Genomic DNA, 5,549 nt, shown 5'->3' on the forward strand with positions numbered 1-5,549 from the left:
TCAACGCAGGAAAGACATGTTTTGTTGCAGTTGGGGCAGATGAAGGCACCTGGTTGTGCTGCTGCATTTGCACCGTGGCATTTCTTCCCTCTGCATTCCTCCCAGTGGTCATTCCTCCTCTGGTCACTGCCATCAATGCACAGCCTGACTGTCTCCAAGCACTGTAATTGCCTAGAAGGTTTTCCCCTTTTCATATCGCTTCTAATGGTGGTTGCACAGTGATGGCCATGTAAGATGTGTGGTAAATGAAGACTCACAGGTTGTAGGGGAACCACCGGCCCAGAAAGCTTATTAAATTACAACGTACGGCCATTTTAGCTTTGTTTTAAAAGTCTCTCTCACAAAAATGTCCCAAGTCTGCCACTATCAAGGAAGCCCAGAGTAGGAGATTTTCCTGTTCCGCTGACTGTTTATTCTGCTCTCTTTCTGACTCCCATAGTTGTTTATCTTCAAGAGCAGAGTGCTCATGCAAAGGTCCTTCTAATCTCCTACTTATGAATACTAAAATTCAAGACAGACTTTGAGGACTATCTGTTCTTTTGATAAACAAGACCATCCGGTGGGTATTCCAAGAATCATTGATGACTTTCCTCATCTCAAAGGGAAGGAGGAAGGTACAAGGGCACTCAAGCTGAAAAGCTGTGGATTTTGTTAGAGAAGGTTTGAAGTTATTTATCTTTAATAATAATAATAATAAATTATTCTAATAAAACTTTGTCATGTCAGTTAATACCACAAATAAAGATGCATCTGTAATGTATATCCATTCTGAAGATATGTACTTCATCTTTAATTAAATTTCTTCTTCTCATAATCATGTTTCGCCTCCAGTCAGAATGCATGTCATTGGATACTTGGTGTATAATCAAACTAAATGGGGAGGCCCCCTCCACGAAGGACCACTGCAAAGCATGTCCACCGCTGCTGCTACAGTATTTGCACAGCACAGTTGGCATCCTGTACTTACTTAGTCATCCTTCCCTAGTCTATTTGGACTGTGAGCTTAGCACAATGCATTTGGGTCATATCCTCCTATGCTGGAGTACAAAATAGGAGTGAGAAGACGTTTGACACGGCTGTGCATATACTCAGTGCCTTGCTCCCAGCAGCAGACAGCATGGTGGGGCCGCACTGCTTGCCTGACCTCTGGCTGCCTCTGCCATTGCAGCATACCGGGGTGGAAAGATGGAGGGGCACGTGGAATAGACTCCCTCAGAAGGTGGTGGACTTTCCTTCCTTGCAGGTTTTTAAACAGAGGTTGGATGGACACCTGTCATTGCTGCTTTAGTTGAGATTCCTGCAATGGAGGATTCTGCAATTCTATTATTCCTGCTGGTGCATTTGCACTGTTCCAGTCTCTCTGCTGTTGCTGCACTCTCACCTTTTCTATCCAGGTGTGCTGCAGTGACTCAGTTGGTTTGAGGTCAGGTGAGCCCCAGAGCCCCATCATGTTGTCCACTGCTGGTTGCTCTCTGTCTTCAATTTCCCCCAGCTCTTCTTCGACTATCTCTCCAAGGCTTTCCATTTTGCAATTGCAGAGTGGAATTTGTTGCATCAGTACACTGCCTTGAATGTTTTGCTCCACTAGTGATCTGACTGTTTATTAAAACAAATCCCAGTCTCAGTGTTAGGTAACATACTCCATTAAGCCATTAAGAAGGTGGGGTGGAGCTGATGGGTGTGATCAGCCGTTGAAGACAAACAGTCTCCTTCTCCAAGCTGGTAGAAGATGATCGATGGCTTTCAGCCCATTAAGAGATGTTTGTGCCACATTATCTGTGAGACAAGCAGCATGTTCAGAGACTAGTTCTATTAGACTAGGACTGGGAAAACCAGAGTTTGAATAGAGCAGTGAAGCTCACTGGGTGACCTTTGACCAGGTACTCTTGTTCATCCTAACATACCTCAATGGGCTTGCAGTGAGATTAAAGTGGCGGCGTGGTTCAGGAGAGGAACCGTGTATGGTTCTGTGAACATCTTGAAGGCAGGTTAAGATATAAATGAAATAAATACATAACTATTAATGCTTTGGATTTGCTACCTAAATCTACTTAGAGTCAATTTAGAAACATGCAAAGGATAAATGTTTTAATAAATATTTCAATGTATTCCTTTCCTTTCAGTACTGGCAGATGTGGAATTGCAATAGCCACTAACCCTAGCAGGCTCATTCCTCTGTTCCCCACAATATGGAGCAGAAAGTTCCGCAGAGAACCTGAGCGGACAAGAATGTATTTGATGCAGGGAGCTGATAGAGAACAAGGGTGTTCTGGTTGTGGAAACAGATGGGAGGGGATACTTTTGTTAAGCATCTCCTGTCTGTTTCCCGTGCTTGTGGGATAGACTTTTCTCCCTCGTTATCTGTGTAGTGTCCTCGTTGTGACACTCAGAAGAGCCCAGATGGCTGAGTCTGATTAATCAGAGCTTTAGTTTTAATCTGTAATCAAACTATAAATCGGTCCATCAGTCAGATGAATCGATTTTAAAGCCTTCTGCTGTAGTAAGGGTTTGTTTGTTTTTTGCTGTCTATTCTTTGGTGGTCATCAAAGGTATAGCAAAGGGATCCTGTTTTGCATGAAGTGCCCCAGTTTTAAATGGGGAGGGGAATGTGACGATGGGTGTGATTGATGTGATGGTGTCTCAGGTCGGAACAGGTATTACCATACATCAGTGGCACGGGGAGAGCACATAGGGGCAGTTGACCCGGCTGCAAAATTGTCAGGGGGCAGAAAATTTCAACACCCGGTACTGCCTCAATACAGCTGTGCGCTTCCGTCAGTGGGCTGCATTGACAACGGCTTTTCCATGTGAGCCAAGAAGTGACCTCTTCAGACAATGAAATGACTCTTTTCTTATCTCTGCAGCTGAGATCTCCTGGGTGACATGGACGCCATTATACAGTTGAATGTGCATGCATACTGTGATCTTGCACAGTGCCCCAAAATGTGCATTTTGGGGCGCTGTTCCCCCTCCCAAAAAAGTGTTTTGGGGGCTGCAACCTTGTGTGGGTCATGTGACCCACAAGGGAATGGGGACTTGGAAGATGGTGTCCCAGATTTGGGCCGGGTCATCTTGGAAGGTATGCTATTACATCCAGACAGATCAGAGCAATGTTTCTGTATGACACACACTTTCCTCCCTGTGCTGGATGAAATGGAAAATTTAAAGGTCGAATTTCCTTCTTGCTGACCCATAGCTAAGAGATATTCTTCATTTCTACCATTGCTACCCTTCTGTAGGAAGAGCTGCAGGAAGCTAACGCTGGCAGTACTCAGTTAATGATGGGTAACTCTACCTGAGGAGATTGAAATTGTTTTGGAAGCCATGTTGGCACTGAATGATCCGTTACTCATTACTGTAATAGAAAAGATTCTCTGTTTCATATTCCCAAATTAATGAAAAATAAAATATTAAAGATGACCTTTCTAAAGATTGTATTGAGTGGCAGATTTATTTATTGCCATGCGTGAGATAAATTGTACATTTATACATCCTCAAAAGGCACAAATACTTATTTATCTATTTATTTAGAAAATGTCTGAATCACTTTACATTCAAAAGAATGTCAAAGCAATGTAAACATGCAAGTGTATTTACTGTAAATCTAATCATTCGTTAGGGCTTGTTCTCAGCTGGGTCATTGCCGAATCTGTTAGCCGCTAGGTGCCAGCGTTGAATTTGACCTGAATTGACATCTGTTTAGTTACCTCCAATTCTTCTAATCTTCTGCTGCTCCATTATCTGCGCTCTACCTTCAGAAGCCTCAGGGCACCGGGCATGGCACAATCCCCTAAAATGAATCATTTGAGCTTCTGTATATTTCCCGTCTGGAAATTTTCCTAGTTGGAAAAAAATTCCACTGTATCAAGCTGAAATATTTGGCTGCGTTGCGTGCCTTTGAGCTGTGTGCAATTTAATTGCCTTTGCCCATATGTCAGACTGTTTTGTAAACCAGCTACAATAAAATCCCACAATAAAATCTCACAACTCTTTGTTGCGCAAAACCCTCAGCTTAGCTGGGCAAACATCAAGCTTCTAGTGTGACCTATTCCCCACCAGTAGCCTGATGTTAAATGTTTATATAGTATTTAGGAAAAAGTCATGCACTGACTTCAGCGGGACTTACTGCATTTAAGATCAGTCACACTGCTTTTGCAGCTTGCTTTTATCTTTTTTGGGCCATTTGTTGCTCAAATAAAAAGGTGTTTTCTCACTCGCCTCTTGTCTCTGTCATCTTGTGGATCCAATGTAGCTGCTGAAACTTCTGACTTTAAATGGCATGTCCTTTATATAAAGCCATTCTCAACTTGGAGCTCTTTTCTTGGTGCTGTCAAGCAGCACCAAACAGGAAGAAGGAGTCATCTATTTTAGTTTGTTGATGTCCTTGGGTCAACTGCTGGCTAGACACACATGCTTGTGTAATCCTATGGTGCGGGGGGAGAAGGGAGGAGGAGAGAGACTGTAAATCACAGCCGTAATATTGGACACCAGGATAGCTATAAATGTCTTGGTGTGTATGCTGAAGAGAGCTAGGGGACACTAAAGTCCTCTCCTAATCCCCCAAGATTCCTAGCCTTGGTGTAGATCTTGCCTTGCGTGTTATGCGTCTCACACATACCATCTGTGAATATCTGAAATATGAAGAATATCAACATTGACATGGGAATGTTGAGAATCCCAGGTAAGTTTTGTGAATGTCTCAAAAACTCTATTGACGCACCAGTGAATATCGACAGCAATCTACTAAAAACGATGGTCAGCATCCACTCATGTACAGTGGTACCTCAGGTTACATACGCTTCAGGTTACAGACTCCGCTAACCCAGAAATAATTACCTTGAGTTAAGAACTTTGCTTCAGGATGAGAACAGAAATGGTGCAGCGGCGGCGCGGCGGCAGCAGGAGGCCCCATTAGCTAAAGTGGTGCTTCAGGTTAAGAACAGTTTCAGGTTAAGAACAGACCTCCAGAATGAATTAAGTTCTTAACCCGAGGTACCACTGTACATCTGAAAAAAGGGGCAACATCTCCCTCTTTGGATAGTCACAAAATGCACCTGGGATTGTCAGCGTTCACATACAAATGTCGGCACCCACCAAATTTCAAAGATTTGTGTGCATGCATTTTCTCAGGGTACACGGCACTAACAGAAGGCACTAACAGTGCAACGGGGCTTACTTTAAGGTAAGTTGGTAGAGGATTGCAGCCTAAAGGTTTCCTCCATTTGAAATGAGATGTCTGTGGCAGGGAGGGGTGGGGATGATTAACACAATCTGATGAAAATGAGCTTGGGAGGGTTACCAGTCATACCACAGACATTCCCAGACTCTCAGAAAAATACCAAAACCTGTATAATTTAAAAGCAAAACCCTCAGTTTTGTCTTGCTAATTATCAAACCTAAAAGGTAGATAGCATATTCTTTCTCTTCTCTGTGGCCTTCTAGATGTTTTTGGCTTACAGTTTCCATCATCCCTGATCACTGGCTGCAGCTGACATGAGCTGGACTCTGGTTACACCTGTAATCAGTTGTAAAAGGAAAGAAAAATGGAA

At 43.2% G+C, this 5,549-nt stretch overlaps 1 long non-coding RNA gene across 1 annotated transcript; it reads left to right on the plus strand.

The window, feature by feature from the left end:
- Positions 1–1,547: 1,547 nt before the first annotated feature.
- LOC310680433 lies at positions 1,548–3,430 on the plus strand. Its single transcript, XR_014512750.1, has 2 exons — positions 1,548–1,880; positions 2,865–3,430. It is a non-coding gene; the product is annotated as an uncharacterized lncRNA (long non-coding RNA).
- Positions 3,431–5,549: the final 2,119 nt, after the last annotated feature.

Source organism: Podarcis tiliguerta (genome assembly GCF_965153285.1).
Source record: "Podarcis tiliguerta genome assembly, chromosome: 6".
In the NCBI taxonomy this organism is placed as follows: domain Eukaryota; kingdom Metazoa; phylum Chordata; class Lepidosauria; order Squamata; family Lacertidae; genus Podarcis; species Podarcis tiliguerta.